Genomic DNA, 23,516 nt, shown 5'->3' on the forward strand with positions numbered 1-23,516 from the left:
ATGGGATAAGGCACTTTCTCAACTGTGCTGCATAATGCAGCCTATTTATTTTGTCCTGTTTGCTCTGTTGGCTCTATCTGCGCCACCTTCATCACTTTCGGGGTGTGGATCCCCCAGTGGGGTGGTCTCCCGACTCCCTCCGCCGGCTGTTTCTGATAGCCCTGTGCCCCCTCTTTCATTTGATATGTGTCCCGTGCGGGTGCCACCCTCCAGCCGGGAGATGCCGCAAAATGAGCCCCCTTGAGGCTTATGGCGGCAGGGCTCGGGGGAAGCGAGCTAGACTGCTGTTCTTTTGAGGGGTTATAGAGTGTTTCGAGCCCGTCCCTGTGGCATCGGTCCCATCATTGTGGGGCCCAGGGGGCCGGCGCAGCGGCACGCCGAAGCAGCCTGTCACTAATAACACAGGTCGAGATGCAGGACAGGAACCCGGAAGTGACCGACAGGCTGCTTCAGCGTGCCACTGCACCGGCCCCCTTCCCTCTGGAGGGCCTCCAGGGACCAGCGGAGGCCGCGGGGACGCCTTCGCTGGTCGGCGCTGGTCCCGGAAGGCCTTCCAGAGGCTCTGGAAGGCCTTCCGGGACCAGCGCCGGGTGCTCCGCGGCGTCCCCGCGGCCTCCGCTGGCCCCTGGAGGCCCTCCAGAGACTCTGGAGGGCCTCCAGGGACCAGCGGAGGCCGCGGGGAGGCCTCCACCACCGCCGCCGGGCCCCGCGCGCGGGCGGGGAAGGCGGCGAGTGAGGGAGGGAGCGGGGACGCTCCCTCCCTCACTCGCCGCCTTCCCCGCCGGCGCCCGCGGCCCACCGCCTCCGGGGCTGGCTAAACCGGGACCTTTAATGGTCCCGGTATAGGCAGCCCGGGAGGCGGTATTGGGTGGCCAGAACCGGGACATTCCCGGGCTCCCGGGACGGTCTGGCCACCCTATATCATCCAGAGCTTCATGCTTGTTTCCTAACTCGGTTTTTCTAGCTTGTCTCCATAAAGCTTGATCTTGTTCACAAGAAACCAGATACTGAAAAGCTGGGTCAGAAAAAAAGAGGTTTTAAATGAGTTCTGCTCTGGTCTCTTTTAACACAATTACTTTGGAACAAAGCAGGAGTCAAGTTTGACCTTTAAGACCAACAAAGTTTTATTCAGAACGTAAGCTTTCGTGTGCTCTCTAAACATACTTCATCAGGCGAGGGGATCAGGTATTGTGGGCTGAAATACATGCAGTTTGTTGTTTAAGAGTGCAAACTGGTGGTCATATGATAAAACTGTGGCTTGGCCATTTGGTCTGGATAGCCATAAAAGATAATAAAGTGCCCTACCAATTGGTGTTTTTGCAAATCATAGAAGGACATGTATTTCCTAGTTGTAGGCTACCTAATTTACTTATCAGCATCAATCTATACATTATAAACATCATTCTATATCATACAATTACTTTGGGATATATTTTGAGAGAGCAAGAGCATAACTGATGCTTTATTCTGCAGTGGGAGGCATAAAGCCAGATAGAGGAGGGGCTTAGTGGTAGAGCATCCGCTTGGCAAGTAGAAGGTCCCAGGTCCAAATGCCCTGGCATCTCCAGTTTAAAGGATCAGGTAGAAGGTGATGTGAAAGACCTCTGCCTGACACTCTGAAGAACCATTACTTGGTCTGACTGACTCAGTATAAAGCAGATTCATGTGTTGGGGTCTTGAAGACCACTACATTAACAGTGCTCTGCATACGGCTTTGTGAGGTTAAAAGAAGATTAATGTTGGGAGCTTATAAACATCAAATCCTGTATTTATCTATACAGATACGTAAACATATAATCCTATATGACTGAAGTCAAGTCAAGTCAAGTCAAGTTAGCCTTTATTGGCATTGGTTAAAAAAGGTAAAATGGAATGATTGCATACATATACATCAGGAAAAGCATAAACATAAACTGTTTCTATGAGATCCTCTGACGTGCCTTTAAAACAGAATAAAGAAACTTAACCACTTTCTCAGTGACACTAGATGAAGTATCGTTCAAAAGACTATAGACCTTAAGTGCATCAGAACAATCTACCATGCTAACTAAAAGAGGATGTAAATACTTGTGACGAAGATCTGTATATAAATTATAATAAAGAAGAATATGAGTAACTGACTCCACACATTTTTGCTTACAGAGATAGTATCTGACTGAGTAGGCTGTCTTGTTAAATCTGCAATAAAGAATGGCAGAGGGCATGGCATTGCCTCTGGCAAGGGAAAAAGCTCTACGCTGCTGTGGCACCTGCAAGACGGATAGATATGAGGCCATTTTCCCAGTACTAAGAGAAATCTCAAAACTCAGTGGGGAACAAGTTTCCTTAGCCAGACTGTATAGGTCTTGGCGCTCAATATCTAGCAACCTGTTTTTAATTTGTTGGACTGCGGTGGTGAAGGACATGGACAATAGTGGACAATTATCTAGGGATAAATCCATTGCTTTGATTGTTCTCTCAATATGTGCTGACCAATTTGACAGATTAAATTCAGAGAGCATTTGAGAGTTATAGCTCCCTGGTTCAGAGTTGTAGCGCAAGCGTAGCCAGAATTTGAAAGTCATAAGCCATGCACTAGTAACCATTAAAGATATTCCAGTTTCTAACCAGATAACTGCATATGGGACACATTTTGGCATGCCCAGAATTTTACGCAAGAATTTGGATTGGACACATTCGATAGCACATTCATAAGATCCAATCCAGATTGGAATGCCATACAGAAGTTGTGAAAGCACTTTGGCCTGAATATTTTTATGGGAGCTGGCACAAATTGGTTACCTCTGCCATAAAAAAGCGAGCTGTGGCAGATGCACTGATGTTAGCTATCTTCACTGCATACTTGCGATGGGTAGACCAAGTCACATTATATTGAAAATAAACACCTAAATATTTAAAATACTTTACTTGTTCTATCTACCATCAGTAACCCATTTGTAAAGTCTCCACTTTTTTGAGAAAACTAAGATTTTGGACTTCTCATAATTGAGCTGGAGCTTATTACTAGTAAAATACAGAACACAACGGGACAACAGACGCCTTAAGCCCACTCTAGAGCAGTCTTGAATGCATTATCCATAATAGCTCACACACATATATGTTACATATTTTTAAAAAACTGCCAACAGACAGGCCTCATTTTGGGCAGGAGATCACAAGAGTGGAGCTCCGGAACCGCTATATTTTATTCTGTTCTTTCTTACCCCTCCCCCCCAAAAAAATTGCTTCTGGGCTCCATTGTTTAAGCCTCCTGTGAGAATTTTGCTGAAATCTAAGATTTGACAAATTCTAATATTTTCCCCCACAAAAAAAAGAGAAAATAACCAAATAACATATAAAGCAGACAGATGAAATCTTCATCATGTCACTGTGGCCACATAGGAGAAAGTAATTTAAAACGTATAATGGGAGTAAGGTTTTATTATGACAGTTATAATTTAAGAAGCATTTTAAGGTAGATGCTGAGCTGATATAATTTAGTACACCTTCTGGTGATGTCAGGGGTGTGTGGCATATGCAAATGAGTTGTGCTAATGAGCTCTGGCACCTTTTTTTCTATGAAATGACCCCTGCCAACAGATATAAACAATCGCCGAGAGAAAATATCAGTTACAAATTTAAGCTATTACTTATAGGTATCAACAGAACAGCCACCATTTACAGTGATTTCTCTATTGCTGGAATTTCACTGACTTGTTGGTTGTTTTCATCACAATCTTTGGCCCCTCCTTCTTGAGTTCTGTCAGAAGCTGACCACACTGCAGAGTGAGAGAGACAGGACAAGGCTTCTTCCCTAACTTGTGGAATTCACTGACACATGATAAAAGGCATTAAATAAATGAAAGACAATAGGGGATTTGGTCTGTATGTTCATACTTTAACATCTGAATGCACATTCTTTGACTACATTCTACCTGCACAGGGCCTACTGTTGTGCAGCTCCCACTGAGGTAGGGAGTAAATCAGAAGATTCTGCTCATAATGTGGAAATGAGAATGCAGCAAGATTATCTACTGTCTTCACTTTGTCATACCTGAGCTACCTATTTTAGTTCATATATTTTACCCAGAATTCCATTGCTTTTGAGATGGGATCGCCTCATTTCCGTAAATGTTTAAAACAGAACTCCCTGTGGTAAAATGGCATTTTAAACATCAAACAGCCAGTTTGGTGTAGTAGTTAAGAGTGCAAACTCTAATCTGGGAGATCTGGGTTTGATTTACCACTCCTCCACATACAACCAGCTGGGTGACCTTGGCTCTCTCAAGAGCAGTTCTCTCAGAGCTCTCTCAGCCCCACCTACCTAATAGGGTGTCTGTTGTGGAGAGGGAAAAGGAAAGGAGATTGTAGACCACTTTGAGACTTCTTCTTCTTTTCATCCTCCTCATCCTCATCTTCCTCTATTAGATCATTTGGTCCCAATACAGAAATTATGTATGACCAATACAAATCCTGACCACTGGCTTTTAGAAGAGCTCACTCAGAAGAAAGATTTGTATCATCCTCAGTACATATTACATGGAGTCATTGACATGTATCCTAGTTCCTCTGAGGAAAAGGAATTGCTGTTAGTGGCAGGGGGGCAAGGAATTCTGCTAATTCCTCCCACACACCCTGTGAACTCCTTTGTTCCTGATGGTCCTCTGACTCCTTCCCCCATTGAAAAAAACAAAATTTCAGGGAACTCAGTTAGCTAAAGCAGGCAAGGAAGGTATGAAAGTCCTGCTTTGTGAAGTCCTCAGGTGTTGAATACACACCCTTGAGGTGGAGTATAAATGATGTGTTGGATCTGATCAGTGTTCCTGCTTGATCTTGCTTGATTCCTCTTCCCACTGTGGCCATCTCTGTCCTTTGTGGCTTTTGTCTATGTAAGCCCCACAACCGTGTCAAAACGTGTCCCACTACCAGAAGATTTGGTAAGATACAACCCAATATTAATGGAAATGTTTTTCCACTTGGGAAATTGAGGCAAATGGCTACAATTTTATGTTGAGGTAAACTGGAAAATACTCAACTGAACTTGGAGGAACCAATGGCAGTTTGCATCAGGCACAAGATTTATTCCAGTGCTCAGTGTGAATTTTTTTCAAAAAAATTATTTCATTAAAATAACACATATCATTCATGGGAGAAACAGGCAAAGGAAAGAAATTATAACACCTACATAGTAAGGGGAAGGCAAACACCATACTCCTGCTATAAGGGGCATTAAGCCTGCACACTCAGTGTAAGATTTCACCTTCTGACTGCTTTCTTCCTAGAGTTTTTAGACTCAGATTGTACATACTTTTTAAAAAAAAAAACAGAGTATCAAAATAATTTACAAATTTTTTCCATACAAGCCTAGAAATGTTTCCTGTGCATCAGAAAGTTGAGTCACATTGTAAAACCTAGATCTGGGATTACTGCCAGGTGTTTACTTCTGTATTCATGTTACATTTTAACCTCAAATGGAACTTGCTGACTATATTACAAATATTATTATATATTGTAAATTAGGAAACCTCTTTGAGACACAATAGTTGAAAAAATAGATCCAACTTTCAGCTTCTACTCAATTGCTTTCAAAACATACTTTAAAGTATAATTTATTGATTCAAATTATGGTCATAAATTATTTTTTGAAGAAAGTCTCATAACAGTTAAGTCATGATAGAGATCTTTCTCCTTTCCTCTTGACATTTGTAGTACGTAATTGTTACTAATAGTATTCTCCAGCTTATTTTTATAAAATAGGCACTGCATGTACTGAAACAAAGGTTCTTCCAGATTTCACTGAAGATACTCGCAGCCTGTCCAAGGATAGGAGAAAAAAAAACATACATTTTATTTTTACTAGCAGTAATACAGATTAGGGATGTACTATCTTTGCATGCCCCATGGCACAGAGTGGTAAAGCTGCAGTACTGCCCTCTGCTCACGACCTGAGTTCAATCCAAGTGGAAGCTGGTTCAGGTAGCCAGCTTAAGGTTGACTCAGCCTTCCATCCTTCCAAGGTCAGTAAAATGAGTACCCAGCTTGCTGGGGGGAAAGTGTAGATGACTGGGGAAGGCAATGGTAAACCACCCCGTAAAAAGTCTGCCGTGAAAACGTGAAAGCAACGTCACCCCAGAGTAAAAAATGACTGGTGCTTACCTTTACCTTTTTATCTTTGCATGTTATTAGGAAATAGTCTATATTTTTCCACAGCAAGAGTAACAGCAGCTCAGGTGGGTGTGTACTGGGAAAACAGTGATGCTCTGTTTACATGAACTTTAAAGAGGATGACAGATCTCAGAAATTCCTTCCTCATGATATTTCATGTAGAGGGAGAGGGATCTCAGATCCCTCTTTATCATGTTTCTTTCATTTGTTGTAAGATCTGGCCCTGCTTGGGGGAGGGAGTGATTGATCTTTCCTCTGCTCTGCAGCTGTCTACTTGCCTGCCTGTCTTCCAGAAGGTACAAGCAAAATTGTTGCCTCTTTTCCCCATAAGTGCAATATCTACAGAGGGGTTAGGAGTAATGTAGCAGGCCTAGCTGCTGCCCCCCCCCATCACTTCCCTTTCAGAAAATATAAGCACAAAGTTAGCTTCTCTCCTTGAAGGCATGCTGCTTATCATACGTGTGTGCATATGTGTGAACTCAGGTTGTGTCTTTATCTCCCACTCAGTTTGCAGCATCTGCCTTCAGAAAGTGCAAGCAAAACATTTATATCTATGCAGAAAGGCAAGCACAATGCCTAATCATATCTGAAAACAAGCCAGAAAGCAAACACATCCTGCTGCTTATATAAAATCAAGAGAGACCTCCCCAAGCCATTAGGAATATGATGAGTGGCAAAAAAGTGCAACACCATGCAGAGAAATGGCTGCTGGTTGTCTTTAGTACACTTATCTGTTAACTCTTGTGATTGGAAGACAACTCTATCAATTAGATTTATTTCCTGAGACATTCTATTTCTTCATTGCCCCCAACCTGGTTGTTCTTGTATGGGCATTTCCAGAGTTTTCTGTAGATTAACATGATTGTGAGGGCGACCTGGCTGCAACATCTGTCACCCCATTGATTGCCAGGGTTGATTTGGCTGATCTGGCTGGCTAGGCAGGTGTCCCTTACTTCCCTCACCAGTCCATGTGCATCCCTCCTGAAGCTGAGCGCTCGGTGGAAGAGAACGACCATCCCAGATAGAAGGAGTGTACCGTTCTTCGGTCAAGGGTATATGATAGCTGTAGATTACCAATTTTGAGTTTGGAACAGAGAGAGATGTAGACAGAGGCTGCTGTGTGTTGGTTGAAGTGTCTTGGAGTACTCTGTGGACCTGTTCTCTACAGGAATAGCCAAGTCTGTATTGTATCTGTATATTTTTAAATGAAGCAAAATGTTACAAAAATCTGTCCCATCATAAGCCTACAGTGCTCTCTCCTCCAAAGTAGCCTAATAGCCTTGCCCTTGAACTTTTTCTGGTTCAGGGTAGTGAAGCACCCCTAACTACAAAACTGAATCCTGTCAAAATCAATGGGACAAAGAAAAAGAGTGACATTTTACTTATAATTCCGATATAATTTACGTGGAAACAAGCAAGTTCAGTGGTATCTGCATACTATGCATACATATCTTTATGTATTGGTTTGCTTCATTTGTATTCCACTTTTCTCCACAGTGGAGATTCAAAGTGACTGTGGAAGCTCCACATCATAGCTCAAATACAAGAGCTTTTCCCACAGATTTCTCTGGGGGATGACCAGACACCATGTGTGTCTTTCTGCACAGGCAGTGCTGTCCCCGCTATTAAAAAGGATCAGAGTTGGAGTTGCCACGTCTGACTCAAGAAATATCTGAGGACTTTAGGGGTGCAGCCAGGAGCAAAGGGAGTTCTGGCCATCACATTTAAAGAGACCACACGACTTTAAAATGCCTTCCCTCCATTTGGAAATAAATGAAGGATGGAGCACCTTTTTTGGAGGCTCATAGAATTGGACCCCCTGGTCCAATCTTTTTGAAACCTGGAGGGAGTTTTGAGGAGTGGCACCAAATGCTATGCTGAAAATCTGGTGTCTCTACCTAAAAAAATAGCCTCCCCAGAGCCCCAATACTCACAGATCAAAGCTCCATTATACCCTATGGGAATTGGTCTCCACAGGGTATAATGCAGTGCTCAGCAAACATGTCCCTCTCTCTCCCCCCTGCTTTCTGCTAATCCTGAAGCAGGGGGAGGGCCTCCAAACCGAAAGATCCCCTGCCCCCAACTGGGGATTAGAATTACAATAGAGAGAATCACAGAGAGAATGAAAACCCAAAGAGAAACCGTGACAAAATAACGAACACAATTGTTAATTAATTTACAATTATTTAAGTATGAAACTTCAAAGCACTGATTATTACAATCCAATTCAACAATTAATATATCAAGGTCAGTACATGTAAACCATTTCCAAAATGCATCTAAGCACACACTTCATTAGAACAAATTGCTTAAAGTGCTTAGTGCTACAAAGTGCTTGTAGGTCAAAGTGCCTGTGGAGATTTTTCTTTCCAAAAGGAATGAATCCAAAGATTCCCTGAGGTCCCTTTGACGGAGCCTGGAGCCGACAGGATGCTTGTTGCACTGTTTCCACTGTCTTTATCAAAGAGGGATATCCAAATTGATGTATTTCACAATGGCACTATTAGCAAAGACTAAACCTAATACTAGCATTCCTAGCCTTAGGAATGATACTGCATGTTTGTATTAGATATGGATATTTGGATATCCCTCTTTGATAAAGACAGTGGAAACGGTGCGACAAGCGTCCTGCCGGCTCCAGGCTCCATCAGAGGGACGTTGGGGAATCTTTGGATTCATTCCTTTTGGAAAGAAAAATCTGCACAGGCACTTTGACCTACAAGCACTTTATAGCACTAAGCACTTTAAGCAATTTGTTCTAATGAAGTGTGTGCTTAGATGCATTTTGGAAATGGTTTACATGTACTGACCTTGATATATTAATTGTTGAATTGGATTAAAATAATCAGTGCTTTGAAGTTTCATACTTAAATAATTGTAAATGAATTAACAATTGTGTCTGTTATTTTGTCACGGTTTCTCTTTGGGTTTCCCAACTGGGGATTGGCAACCCTAACTAGAGCACATGTTAAGCTTGAAGCAGAGACTATGTGCTTATTTGTGTCTCCAACCTATGATCCACATGCCTTTTTAAAGCTTAAGCACACATGCTTCAAGGAATTGTTTAAGAGAGCATGAAAAAGACAAAGGATACAACAAAATCAGAAAGTTTGCCATTCCTCCTCCTGCAGCCTCATATTTCTGGCACTGATAAGTGAATCATATAGAACTGATCCATCAGATAGGTGTGCTGCTGCTGTTTTATTTGAACTATAAGAGCTGTTACAGCTCTGACATCCCAGTGACACCTAGTGGCCAGTCAGCTTTCCTGTAAGATTGTACTGTGAATGCAATGTACTAATATGAAAACCGTGGCACTGTAAGAGAAGCGTTAAAGTATTTACAATTCTACTCATGCTCCAAAATACCATGGAAAGATGCAAGTGAAGTCTATCACCCTATCTACTGTGCTGTGTCCAGTGTACATTATGATATCAATGTTTATTTTAAAACATTAATTACTACATTTATAACTCAACATTCTCTGCATGGGGGAAACCAAATGGCTCATTGTCCCCTTCTCCATTTTATCCTCACAACAACACAACAACCCCTGTTCCCAGATTCTATTCCCTGCCACCTCTGAAAGTGGTGGCGGGAGAAAAATTAAAAAGAAAAAAACAAGGCCTTGTCAACTAATAGGAAGTTCTTACCATAGAGTGATTCCTGAAACTACCCAGAAGAAATAAATGGTAGTCCTAGGAATTGCCAGAATCTCTATGGTAAGAACTTGCTGAAAATAGACAATGCCTTATTTTTCTTTTTAAATTGTTCTCCCAGGACACTCCTCACTCAAAACACACATAGAGACAACCCTTTTGCTGGTTGCCATAGTGGTAATTCAAACCCGAGTCTCCCAGATCCTAATTTTACACTCTAACTACTATGGCTCTTATTTGTATTCTGAAAACTGCCTCAGGCAGTGGATACTGTAATTTACCAGTTACACTCTTAACAAGCAGCATTAACAATATCATGGCTAAGGGCTGCTGTTTAGTAACATCATACCTGGTGTTCAAGGAAGAAAATCACTTTCCCTATGAAGAAAGGTTAAAACACTTGGAGCTCTTTAGCTTGGTGAAACGTCGACTGCGGGTGACATGATAGAGGTTTACAAGATAATGCATGGGATGGAGAAAGTAGAGGAAGAAGTACTTTTCTCCCTTTCTCACAATACAAGAACTTGTGGGCATTCAATGAAATTGCTGAGCAGTCAGGTTAAAATGGATAAAAGGAAGTACTTCTTCACCCAAAGGGTGATTAACATGTGGAATTTACTGCCACAGGAGGTGGTGGCGGCTACAAACTTAGCCAGCTTCAAGAGGGGGTTAGATAAAAATATGGAGCAGAGGTCCATCCGTGGCTATTAGCCACAGTGTATGTGTGTATATGAAAAAAAAATTGGCCACTGTGTGACACAGAGTGTTGCACTGGATGGGCCATTGGCCTGATCCAACATGGCTTCTCTTATGTTCTTATCCCAGAACCAGTCCCTGGCATCTTCAACAGAAGAATCTCAAGAAAGTGTCAAGAAAGACCTTTCTCTACCTGAGATGCAGGACAATTTCTGCCTATTAGGATAGACAATATTGAACTAGATGGACAAATGATCTGATAGTGTTAGGCTGCTTCTTATGTCCACAAACAGTCCTCTTCAATGTGATGGACAAAGACATCATGGGAATGTCTCACTAAAATCATGGACAATTTTGATGGGATTTCTTAATTAAAAGTAAGACAAACAGAATGACAGAAAGCCAGCAGTAGTGACAATCAGGCTGAGATGCCACTCCCTCAAGGACTATACACTATTGTAATAACCATTCAAAAGCCTTTTGCACCAGACTGCAAAAGCACAAATCCCCTTTTCTCATTTTTTATAACTGTTTGACCTCTCTTGGTAACATTGCTGTAATTATTAGGAGCAAATACAATGAATAGCCTACAAATATAAGGATTTTTATTGCTATTGAATCTCCAGTATACCCAGTCTTCCAATCTCACCAACAATTCAGCCCTTTCCCGTTGAAGGTTTTTTGTGCCACCGTCCTCCACCCAATGCAACCTCAAATGCCCTTGAAAGCAAAGAGTCAGGAGAGTGTTTGTGACATTTCAGTTATGTCATCAAATAGGGCTCTGTCTAATCCTCTGAAAAAGTGGAAGAAAAGAGAAAGACGATGGGCAGGATATCAAGTCAAGAGAAGAAGCAACATAGTGGGCAAATACAGCAATCTTATGTGCTTATCCTAGAGGTGAGATTTATGGAGGCTGAAATAATAAAATCAAGTACATAATCACAATGCTGGAAATGCTACATAGAATTCCAGGAACCCTGGCATAACATTTGAGACTCCATCCTCCTAGCAACTGCCTCAGAGCTGGCTTTAAGATCCTGTTTGTATCTACAAGAGGGAAAGCTGCATGGTGGTAGGGTTGGGGGAGGGAAATAAGCAAACTGAAAAGTTCTCTCAAAATGGTTCTTCTCTGGCTCCTTTACTAACATCATTCAGAAAGTGGGAGAACAAAACAGAAATGCAGACAGTGATGGAGTCTGCTGGTGGACATGACCTCTTTATATTTTAGTGTTCAATGACTGCATTGTATCTTGGGGTGGATTGACGAGACCATGGACTAGACAATAGTAACGATATCAATGAGAGTATTTTTGAAAGTAAAAAAAGACCATTAGGGGATATAAAATTTCATGTGAAATGTCTGGGCATCTCATTTTTTGCAAGATCAGAGTTGTGGTCAACTATAGACTTGTGGTCTGTCTGGGAGAAAGGTCTGGGTTTCAGAGGCTGTGAATCTGCTAAATGGAACAGAACCCTTTGGAAACTCAAACATTAACTTGATGAGTTGTGGGATTCTTTTCTCTCCGAAGTTCTTTTCTTTTTACAGAAGGAAAACTATGAATAGTTAGTGGCTGTATTTTGGGGACGTTAACTATTTCCACATGAGGATGGTTCCCCAGCATGGGTGACACAGCATACCCCTGCCTTATTTGGGAGTATTCATATGATGTCGTACTCTTTCTGAGCACAGCTTTTGGACTTCATGAAGCTTTCCATTTTAAGCTCCCTTACAGGGTGACAGTTGCAGACAAAGCATCCGTATGAAAGCTCTTGCCACAACCAATTGTGTGGGGTGGAGCTTAGCACTGCCTTTTAAATGATGCTCAGCACTGGCATCTCTCCCCCCTTAGTGCTTTAAAAGGATTTTTAAAAAAATAACTGAGCCCAGGCTCAGCTGTGAGTTACAGCTCAGTTGTTGGTGGGAAGTGGGGCTGCTGAGATAGGAGGACTGGAAAAATTGTTCATGGGTTAGTTCTGTGTCAAGGTGACAAGCAAGAAGGAGGTGGGGAATGGTGGTACCAGCAGTGAACAGGGCAGAAACAGGGCATCTGAATCCACTCACTGCTGTCAGCAGAATAAGGCCATCTTCTCTTACCCATGTGGGGGAAGCAGCCATTGTTTACTCATGTGCAGCCGACAATTTCCTGAAATCACTACATTGTACAGCTCCTTCTCTAGCCATTCTCCCTCCAAAGCAAGTGCAACTGGGGTGCAATTTCCCCCCAGCAGCAAAAATCAACAGAATTCTGGTTCTGTTTTATACCCCAGGTACTTTTCAGTTTACAAGACAGAAGCTGTAAATGGTGTGCAGATTAAGAGTGTACAAAAAGGACAAAATTGTAGATACACTTCTCTGGGCATTCTGCCCCGCCAGTGCAACTGGCTTGGGAATTTCCATGAGATTATTTCCAAAATAAAATCACATTTTCTAACCTCTCATTTCCTATTTGTTAAAAAAGATGTAAAGAAATAATTGTAAAGTTATTTGCATATGGTTGCCAACTGGAGATCTCCCACTTTTATAATTGAGCTCCAGACTGCAGAGACCAGTACCCCTGGAGAAAAGGGCTGCTTGGGAGGGTGGACTTTATGGCTTTGAATCCCTGCTGAGTTCCCTCCCTCCCCACCAGGCTTGCAATTCTGTGCTGTTGCCACACAATCTTTATCATCCTAGACTATGGAGGCACACAACATCTGGCCCTTGTTTTGCCTGGGATGGGTCCTCCTGCAGGCTTCGGCTACCTACATTTGAATGAGCACTCATTCAAATGTAGGTAGCCGAATGTTTCCTAATTCAATTATTTTCTTTTTCAATGTTTCCTAATTCAATTATTTTCTTTTTCAATGTTTTGGTCACTGGTTTCAGTTCTCTGCTCCCCCCCCCCCCATGGGATTTGTGCATTCTTTTGTAATGTATACTGTACTCCACTGCACAGATGCACATGTGCTACAAGTACATAGGCTGTACATTTTCAGATGCAATGGCTGTAAAATCTATTTATACAATATATGCATCATTTGAGAAAGAAGGCTGCATGGGATAGCCAGATCTCATCAGATTTTAGGAGCTATGCAAGGTCAGTATTTGGATAGAAGACCCCCGAGGAAGGCTCTGCAGAGGAAGGCAATGGCAAACCATGTCTGTACTAACTTGCTTTGAAAGCAGCTTGCTGGGGTCACATAAGTCATTTGTGACTTCACAACATGTACAGCATTTAAATGTGATGTAGTAGCTAGAGTGTTGGATTAGGATACCCAGGTTGAAATCCTGCCACAAAGGTCTGCTGGGTGACCTTGCAGTCACGTAATGTCATCCTAACTTAACACACAGGCAGTTGCAAGGGGAAAAGTGGAGAACAATGCAAACCGCTTTGGGTCCCCACTGGAGAGAAATAAATAAATAAAGTAAATAAAAAATGTCTAATTCTGATTTATTGATGAACTTCATTGCAATAAATGAACTTCATTGATTGATATACTTCATTGCAACCCTCCCACCCCAAAAAAGCAACAGGATGAAAAAAGAATGCAATGGAAATATAGAGGAAAAATGGACAAGAAAAGCCTAACTGACTCCAAATCTTCCTATCTAGATGGCAAGTGAAGACTATTTTCTTGGCTTCTAGCAAATGTGCTTCTAAAAGTCTGGATTCAGAGGCCAGCAAATGTTCTCTTCTTCAATGGTGGTGTTCAAGCTATTTTTGACTGCTTCAGCAGGGTTTTGCTTTGATTCTCCTGAGGTTAGCAGGGTGGTTACAATACTGGCAGAGTTACACAAACACGGCGTTCACAGCTCAGCAATCCTTGGATCCGCATTTGGAGTTCAAGGTGGGTGGCATGTCTGCAAATGCCAGTAAAGAGGCTACAGCAAGGTTGTTACAGAGACTAAATGACTCAGTACAGTCCCTTTGCAACTTGGAATTAAAGGGCCAGAAAGCCTTTCCCCGATGACTGGAAAACTATTAGCAAATCTCAGTCAAATGGAATTCTTTTTAATGCTTGTTTTCATCTTATCTTCAAGAGACAGATGCAAATGACAAATAGCTCATTCACACACAGTGTAATCTCTCATCTGCCAAACATAAACAATTCCATTTGGGGAGGGGGTGAAAGTACAGGAATATAGATGTATACAGTCCAGAGAATACATGAAGCTTAATCAAATCTTTAGTTTGTTGAGTTCAGACCAGTCTTCTCTGTCTGCCAGGAACTCTACCTGATCTCAGATGGAGAGAAGCCTTTCCCAACATCTTCCACTTGAGATCTTTTAACTGAGGATGCCAACAGTTGTACCTGGAACCTGCTCCATACAGGCATACCACAGCCCAATTCCCTGGCCAACATTTGTATTCCTTGAGACAGAGGAGGAACAGAGGTTTCCTGCCATCTCCATGACTCTGCAGGGGCAGCAGGTGTGGTGTAAGAGGGGTGTGATCTGGGCAACAAAAAGCCTTTGGACCCCATCATACATTCTATGATGTCAAATGGGACCAACCTTCTCAAGTCAAAGCCCTTTTAGACCTCGTAGGACCTATTTTGGATATTCTTAATTTAACAAAACTCTCAACAGAATTGTTCAGGAGGGCTTTTTAATAAGGGCAATAGGGCTATATTTTAGTTCAAAAGAGTGATTTAATAAAAGGAACTGGACTGTGGGCTACACAATTGTGTGTAGCATGTATTATCTGTTTACCATATGTATTGTCTTGTTGTCACAACATTTTCTACCGGTCATTCCGCTTTTCAGCACTGTTAACATATGACTAATATTTATGCTCTGTTCCATATTCCTGTAACCCTAATCTTAGCATTTTGTTTATCAGCTGTCATACTCTATCGATTGCACTAATTTAATATAATCTGCTTTGAGTCTCAATGAGAAAGGAGAACTATAAATAATGGAAATCAATCAATCTCAGATAACCTCCATTCATCCAGCACCCTGAATTGGGCAGCAAGTTCTCAGTGATCCTCTTACTGTACCTAAATCTGAAAAGTTTTTAAGCCTGGCAATGTTCAGACTTGCTTCTCAACCTGCATAGTTCATATCTTCTTATGTAGCATGTTCACTTTTGTTTCTGAACAAGAATGATGCAGAGCATTTGATGGAGTTTCAAACTGCCTTCCCTTTGCTCAAACTTTCATTCAAACTCTCAGGCATACAAATACAGATACTCTCGTTCATTCTATCAAACACTTGCCAGAGGTGCTCTAGGCTGACCCTGCATTGGACTAGGCTGACCCTGCATTGGACAGGGATTGGACTAGATGACTCCTTCCATCTCTGTGATTCCATGATTCTATCTTCCCTGGTTGCTAAAGTAAAAGTGTTATGACTTTTCTGTGATTGAATGACTTGAACTTTTTCAACCCCTCTGCCAGGAGTCTGGTTGCCAAAACTGAAGCAGCCACACAAGAGTAGTAAGAAAATGTAAAAAAAACTAGAAAGGGGGGAAACTAAACCAAATAATATTATAGTGCTTTTACCCAGAGCAGCAGTCTTGCCAAGGAAACCATATAACTTGCACTTATGTATGCCTTACAGAAAACATGTTTAATTAAAACAAGAGATGGGCAATAAACCTTTTAATGTCACTTAAATGCATGTTACTGTTATATTTAATTTCCTTTTGGAGTAACATAAAGTTGATCTTAAAACTAAAACCACACTCTTTATGGTTGAACTGGTAAATTAATCCAGTGAAGGCTCAGCTATTTAACTGCTGAAGGCAGATTTTAATTGGTGAGGGGGAAAGGGGCACCAGGAATGGACACACTAGATTGGGACTCTTTCAACTTGTGGAAACTTTGGGAATTCTGAAAACAGGTAATAGGTGCCACCAAAAATGGCTGCCATGAACTGCATGACCAAAACCAAAGTGGCTGCCATGGAGGCTGGAGCCAATGATAAAATGGTGGGAGATTCCAATCCAAGAGTCCTATGATAAAGCCAATTATTCCTAAATGGGTTCTGCATGCCAATGCAAGGATTCTGGGTTCTTCTGTACTACATTCTGGTTCAGTGAAATGGAATAATAATAGAGTTGGAAGGGACCTCCAAGGTCATCTAGTCCAACCTGCTGCACAGTGCAAGAACTTCACAAATACCTCCCCCCCACACACGCACACTCCCTCAGTGACCCCTGCTCCATGCCCAGAAGATGGCAAAAACCTTCAGGATCCCTTGCCAAACTGACCTGGAGAAACATTGCTGCCTGACCTCAAAGTGGCAACCAGCATTTCCCTGGGTACGTAAGAAAGGGCCACAAGAACTAAGCATTGATGCAGCCCTTCTTGCCGTCCTTCTCATGATCTGCCTAATTCACAAAATCAGCCTTGCTGTCAGATATCTAGAAAGCCTCTGCTTAAAAACCTCCAAGGAAGAAGAGCCCACCACCTCCAGAGGAAGCCTGCTCCATTGAGGAACCACTCTGTCAGGAAGTTATTCCTAATGTTTAGTCAGAAACATTTGATTTAATTTCAACCTATTGGTTCTGGTCAGACCTTCTGGGGCAACAGAAAACAATTCTGCACCATCCTCTATATGATAGCCTTTCAAGTACTTGGAGATGGTGATTATATAATTTCTCAGTTGTCTCCTCTAGGCTAAACATACCCAGCAACCTTTCCTCATAGGACTTGGTCTCTAGACCCCCTCATCATCTTTGTTGCCCTCCTCAGGACATGATCCAGCTTGCCTGTATCCTATATCCTTAAACTGTGGTGCCCAGAACTGAGCACAATACTCTTAGGTGAGTTCTAACCAGAGCACAGCAAAGTGATATCATTACTTCATGTGATCTGGACACTATGCTTCTGTTGATACAACCCAAAATTGAATTTACCTTTTTAGCCACCACATCATACTGCTGACTCATGTTCAGTCTATGGTCCACTAAGACCCCCTAGATCCTTTTCACACATACTACTGCCAAAATAAAGTCTCCCCCATCCTATAACCATGCATTGGATTTTTCCTACCTAAATGCAGAACTTTACATTTATCCCTATTAAAATTCATTTTGTTTTAGTCCAGTTTTCCAACCTGTCAAGATCATCCTGTATCCTGTCTATGTCTTCTATTTGTATTTGTAACCTCTCAATTTAGGATCATCTGCAAGTTTAATAAGCATTCCCTCTATTCCTTAATCCGAATCATTTATAAAGATGTTGAACAAAACAGGTCCCAGGATAGATCCTTGAGGCATTCTATTTGTCACTCTTCTCCAAGAGGATGAGGGACCATTCAAAAGTACTCTTTGGACTAAGATGTAGAAGACTTGGGTCTGAATACCTGCTGTACCATGGAAGCTTACTGGGTGCTCTTGGGTCCCTCTCTGTCTGCTTTACCTACATCAGAGGGTTGTTGTTGTGAGATCAAATATAAGAAGGGAGAATGATGTAAGCTACTTTGCAGGTGGTCTATATTTCTATAAATAAATGAAAGTGTAATGAAGATTGTCCACTAGGGGTCTCAAGAGGACATTGGAGAGGGAGGGAAAATGTTTTTAAAGGACCCCTAGAAATACTGCCATTGGGCAGTTTTGTAGCACACTGACCTTGCAAGGCAGGGGATCAACAGAATTTTAGCTAATATATTGGAAGAAGAAAAACAGAAAGAAACAGCATGGGGACTTCATTTTTTGGCAACAAGTAACCAACTGTTATGTAAACCTGCTTCTAATTCAATAGCAAGTAAGTAACTTTGAAAAAGGCTGTGTGAGGTGCAATTGTAAGTGCAACTGATGCAGTGTGATGTTTCAATTTCTTATCTGTTGACTTTTGAAAGTGTCAGAGGCTGGAAATATTAAAACCACTGAGTCAAAGTGTCCAGAGAGCAATGGAGTTCAGGTCAGGGCTAGAGGTGGGAGGGCAGCAGAAACCAAGGGATTTGTCATTGCAACCCAGGGACTGAAACCAGGCAAGACCTGGCTTTATTAGACTGCCCCTCATTTTCAAAATGGCAAATAAACCAAGTGTAAATACAGAGTGGTCAGTAGTTAGTATGCAACACCATCATTCTGCATTGCTCCTCTCTGGCACCCTGTAAGCCCTGCTTCTGGTCTTAAAATGAAGATATTTACTATACTGTAGCCTGATCTCAGCAGCTCTCCAAAGCTGAGGTAGGTCAGCCCTAGTCAGTATTTAGAAGGGAGACCACCAAGGAATACCAGGGTCATGACATGGAAGTAGGTGATGGCAAATCACCTCAGAACATCTCTTGCCTTGAAAAGCCCACAAGGTCACTACTGTAAGTCAGCTGTGACTTGATGGCAAAAAAAAAAAAATGAAACAAACAAAACCAGAGTTTGTGGAGTAGTTACCCAGTAACACACAGGAAGGTATGAGGAGGAAGCAATTGTGGACAAGCAGGATCATAATTCCATCAGCTCAGTTTGCAGTGCAAAGTATCAGCTGTAAGACTTCAAATGACATGTTATTTTGTTGCAGGCAGACCGGGCCACCCAAGGCATGTTGCTGTCCCCCTGCAGCTGTGCCACAGAGTCAGAGAAGATCCCATGTGGCACATGTCATGCTTTCTGACTGGCATACGCAGATCTTTCAAAGGGGCATGTGACCCTTTGAAACAGCAGCTCAGGTTATGTCCTCTCATGTTTACCCTTTTGGTTTCCAAATAAAAAACTCTGTTTGCACCACACACACAGGGCTTATATGTTCTTGCCAAACAGTACTGTAATATCCAAGCCTATAATTAAACATCTCCTGTTAAAATAGAATTTGGGTGGCAGAAGCCATACCCCCTCTACCAAATCCGTCAGGACTTTTAAGGCTTAACTTGCACCCTCTCCCCCGCATGGCTCCTTTGTGCAAACAACCCCAATCCCTTTACATTTAGCACTCTGTCTAATCCTCTTTTTTCAAGGCCACATCCCAGTTTCATTTGTGCAATCCAAAAAATGGGAAGTAAAAAGGCCAAGATGCTTGCTTTACAAGAGGAAAGACATGCTGAAGTACTGGAAATGGAGAAGACAAAGAATTCTTTAACTAAAATAAAAGATCAATATACAAATGCAGGGAGGAGGCAGGATAGTCGATCACAAGAGGAATGAACGTCACTATTCACCGACTTAAAGGGCTAGTGAGACCCATGCTCCTGTGCTTTAGTGAAGCATTCTAATACATCTAAGCATTTTTGCTTAGCCTTTCCTGCACTGTCCTTCCTTCCCTTTGTTGTCTCACTTGCGTCAAGCACTAACCGTAAATATTTTAATACCTGTGTGGTAAATGAATATGTTAACTGCACAGGGGGTTTGCCACTTAAAAAGTTGGCATCTGACTTCTTCGTATCTGGGCTTAAAGCTGGGTACCCGGATGTATTCTTTTCAGGTAAAACAGTCACTGTACTGTTCGCTTTACTGTATTTTTGTCAGGCGCCGCGCTCTGCCTGATCCCCCCAAAGCTCGAAGGTGCTTTGTAGTTCTATCTAAAATATAATAATTGTGTAAATTTGTAAATGTAAATTAACATATGCAGAAATTATGCAGCCCCCCCTTCTTTTGGCGTCTGATTGGGTTCTCTTTCGATGGACAACCTGGGAAAAAGGTGGCGAATCCTTTCCGGTCGGAGGACGGAGCTTGGCGACAGATTTCTGGAAAGCAATCGGGGAGAAGCAGCCGCCTGCCCCGTCCCGCCCTTTACTCTCCCGCTGCCTCGCGACAGCAGCCACGCAACAGAGGCCCGCCGACGGCCTCTAGCTCAGCCCCACGCAGGGCGGAGTCAGCGGCGGGACCGCCCGTCGGTGCTCCCAGCTCAGTGCTCCGGCCGCTAAGCAAGCAAGCACGCGCTGCGTCTTCGAGTGCCCTTGGGAAAGCCGCCTGCTGCCGCCCCCGGCCGGTAACTAGCGAGAGCTCTCCCGCTTCCTCTTTCCGCCCTCCCAACGCAACCTTGCCAGCCAGCGCGGCGCCTCCCGGCCAGCGTTGCGGGTGAATCCCGCCCCCTCCTTGCCTGCAGGGCGGGCTGCCTTCCTCGCCCAGCCTTCAGGGTTGCGGTTTGAGGTTTTTTTTGGGGGGGGGGGTGGAGGAGAGGGAAGCAGTTGCCACGCCAGGTCGGCCTTCGCGTCCAAAGATGCGGGGCTTTCTAGCCCGTGGTTGGTTAGGGGAGGGGGGAAGAGCGGCCGCTGTTGCAGGAACTCTTTCCTTTACACGTTTCTATAGACGCGTGAGGCTGCATTCTTTTGTACTTCCAAGTTACGTCCCGGGCAAACCAAACTACTTTGTCATTGACATGGTTGTGAAGAAGGTACAATGACAGTCCCACATCACGCTAGGGTTGCCAGGTCCGACTCAGGAAATATCTGGGGACTTTGCAGGTGGAGCAAGATTGTGACAAGCAGGACTGGACTCTGAAGGGAGTTCTGGTAATCATTTTTAAAGTGACCCGCGCTTTTAAATGCTTCCCTTCCATTGGGAATAATGGAGGATGGGGGCACCTTCTTAGGGGGCTCATAGAATTGGACCCCCTGGTCCAATCTTTTGGAAACTTGGGGATTTTGGGGGGGAGGGGTACCAGATGCTAAGATGAAAATTTGGTGCCTCTACCTAAAAAAACAGCCACCTCCCCAGAGCCCCAGGTACCCACAGATCAATCCTCCGTTATACTTTATGGGAATTGTCAGATATTTCCTTCCTCCTCCCCACTTTCTTATAAGACCGAAGGGGGGCTCTAAATAAGGCAATCTCCTGCCCCCCAACTGGGGACTGGCAACTCTACATCACAGCCAGGAGCGGAAGAAACCTGTGCAGACTGTATTGGGGGGGGGGGGGATGGCATTGAATGCTGGTGGCGAAATCTTGCCTATGGAAAACTAGAAGGGCCAGTTATTTAATGTCACTTATAGCCCAGCTTTTCTGCTGAGACTTAAGGCAGATTGCTAGATTTTGGCGGCGGGGGGGGGAGGGGGTGGAATTGATTAGACATCAAGAATGCCAGTTAGCAGTGCAGTAGGTTTAGATACATCTATGGCTGTTTTCTTTGTATTGAGATTTTAATTTAAAACTGAAAACCTTCAGTCTTGGGAGGCCTTCAGAGCCAGAGGAATTTGTCACAGGCAGGTTTTCAACCTGAGCTGCTGTTTGGGTAGAACTAGACTTGAGGCTTTTTTCCCTCTTGGGCAACCCTGGGATTAGTTTTGTTTTGTTATTTGCATTGACAACACAGGGATGATCAGATTCAGGCTGGGACATTTGGGCTCACTTCGACTGTAAGCCCCGTTGAACACATTCAGATTTATGGCTGGTTAGCCCAGGTAAACTCAGTCTCATCAGATCTTGGAAGCTAAGCAGGGTCAACTGTGGTTAGTACTTGGATGGGATACTTCCTTGAAATACCTAGTCTGGAGGAGAGGGGGAGGCTTATTCAGCTTCCTCCCTGAATATCTTTCAGGCCCCCAGTAGAGGTGGGTCACCAGAGGTCATCATTACTTCCAAGTGTGGACACACACACAAAAAATACAAAAATATCCCACACACAAAAAACTGTAGGGCTGAGCATTGGGTGTACTCAAACTATATAGGAGCCCCTCCTTCCCCCAATTTGTGCCAGCATTGGCCTTTGCATGCCTTTTGGGGAAAGATTATTTGAATTCACAGGTAAAGGTATGGAGGAACCAGAGCTGGATTTATGTCCAAACTAAGCCAACTTGAGTTTAAGGACTCAGATCATGAGGGGCCTCTAAATATAAACAGATTATTAAAGATTACACATGTAGTTTTTATAATGGGTCGTTTTTAATCTTAACTGAAAATGAGAAAAGGGGGGGGGGGAGGAAAATAAATTTAACCCAATCCAAACCGAAGTAAGTACAAGAAGGTTAAGAAAATATAAATGTATAGGCCCAATAATAATGTTAATTAAATTAAAAAATTAAAAATATAAACAAATGTGCTAAAATATACAGGTATTGGTCCTCACATTAGCCTAATTACCATTGATAATATAAAATGTCATCTATAAGTGAGAAATATTGACCCTTGCTCAGTAGTCAAACTAATAATGCTAAACATGGCTCCTGACATAACTATACCAAATTCATTTATCCTAAACTGACCTAGATGAAGTTATTCTGATAATTACTGTCTGACCAAAGGCAAGGGTCAAAAGCCTTATTCCTTTTAAAATTTATTTGTATCTATTATTATAATAATCAGGTTTTTTTTAAAAAAAAAACAATATACATATAACAAAAAAAAACATAAAACAAAAGCATTGGTGAGGTCATAGTGTACAACAAAGAGAAAAACAAAGGATACAAATATGGAAATAAACAATCTTGGATACTTAAAACTCCAGAGGGTAAGAATAAAGTTAAACAGATTTATATTATAAGCTCACTTATTCATTAAACATTTAATAACATAAATCATTTTTAAAGTAGAGCAGATCATGGGAGAAGCGATTTTGTGAGAGAATATCATGTTTGGTAAGATATTCTGCTATTCGGTACCAGAAGACCTTATATTTTAAAAGACTCATTCTTATAATGATGATGCAGTTGTGTACCTTTCTTGCTTGGTCAGAAAAATCCTGTAGTGCCAAGAACCAATAGTGATTTGATAATGTGAATAGTGATGATGGCTATATACATTAGGCCTTCATGACACCGACACCATCACAGGTTGCACTGAAGAGCCACAGCTGTATTAACTTGGATGACGTGCTGCTAGGCTCCATGCCTGGTTATTTTTCTTTGATCCTTTCCTCAGTGAGGATTAATCATCCAACCTGTCCTAATACTCCCACAGCGTAATTGCATTGGAAGATAAAATGCTGTACGGAAACTACAATTCCCCCTTCCTGTGCTTGCTTACTCACTAGGTCAGGCACTTACTGGTCAGCCCTCCCACCTATATGTCTGTAGCACTACCATCTCCACCTGTCCTGGACAGGTGGAGATGCAACTCTAGCTGGAGGGGGGGTGCTCACACTCTGCCTCTCCCTGCCTGCTTGTGGTACAGGGATGCCAGCTCCTCTTCAGATGGGCAGTGCCAGTTCCCACTT

General features: G+C 42.7%; 2 protein-coding genes across 7 annotated transcripts in view; both read left to right on the top strand.

Annotated features, from left to right (window-relative positions):
- Nucleotides 1-23,516, top strand: part of TAC1 (tachykinin precursor 1) — a 366,930-nt gene that overhangs the window by 44,113 nt on the left and 299,301 nt on the right. The gene's annotated exons all lie outside the window — the stretch shown is intronic.
- Nucleotides 18,036-23,516, top strand: part of SDHAF3 (succinate dehydrogenase complex assembly factor 3) — a 42,921-nt gene continuing 37,440 nt past the window's right edge. The window contains exon 1 of one of the 6 annotated variants that reach the window (XM_060248550.1): nucleotides 18,036-18,194. The gene's annotated coding sequence lies outside the window, so the exon portion shown is untranslated. Of the gene's footprint in view, nucleotides 18,195-19,810; nucleotides 19,848-20,195; nucleotides 20,516-23,516 lie in introns of those variants that run through there. The other 5 variants (XM_060248551.1, XM_060248547.1, XM_060248548.1 and 2 more) reach the window with 5 other exon arrangements.

This window comes from Heteronotia binoei, chromosome 10 (assembly GCF_032191835.1).
Source record: "Heteronotia binoei isolate CCM8104 ecotype False Entrance Well chromosome 10, APGP_CSIRO_Hbin_v1, whole genome shotgun sequence".
NCBI classification, from domain to species: domain Eukaryota; kingdom Metazoa; phylum Chordata; class Lepidosauria; order Squamata; family Gekkonidae; genus Heteronotia; species Heteronotia binoei.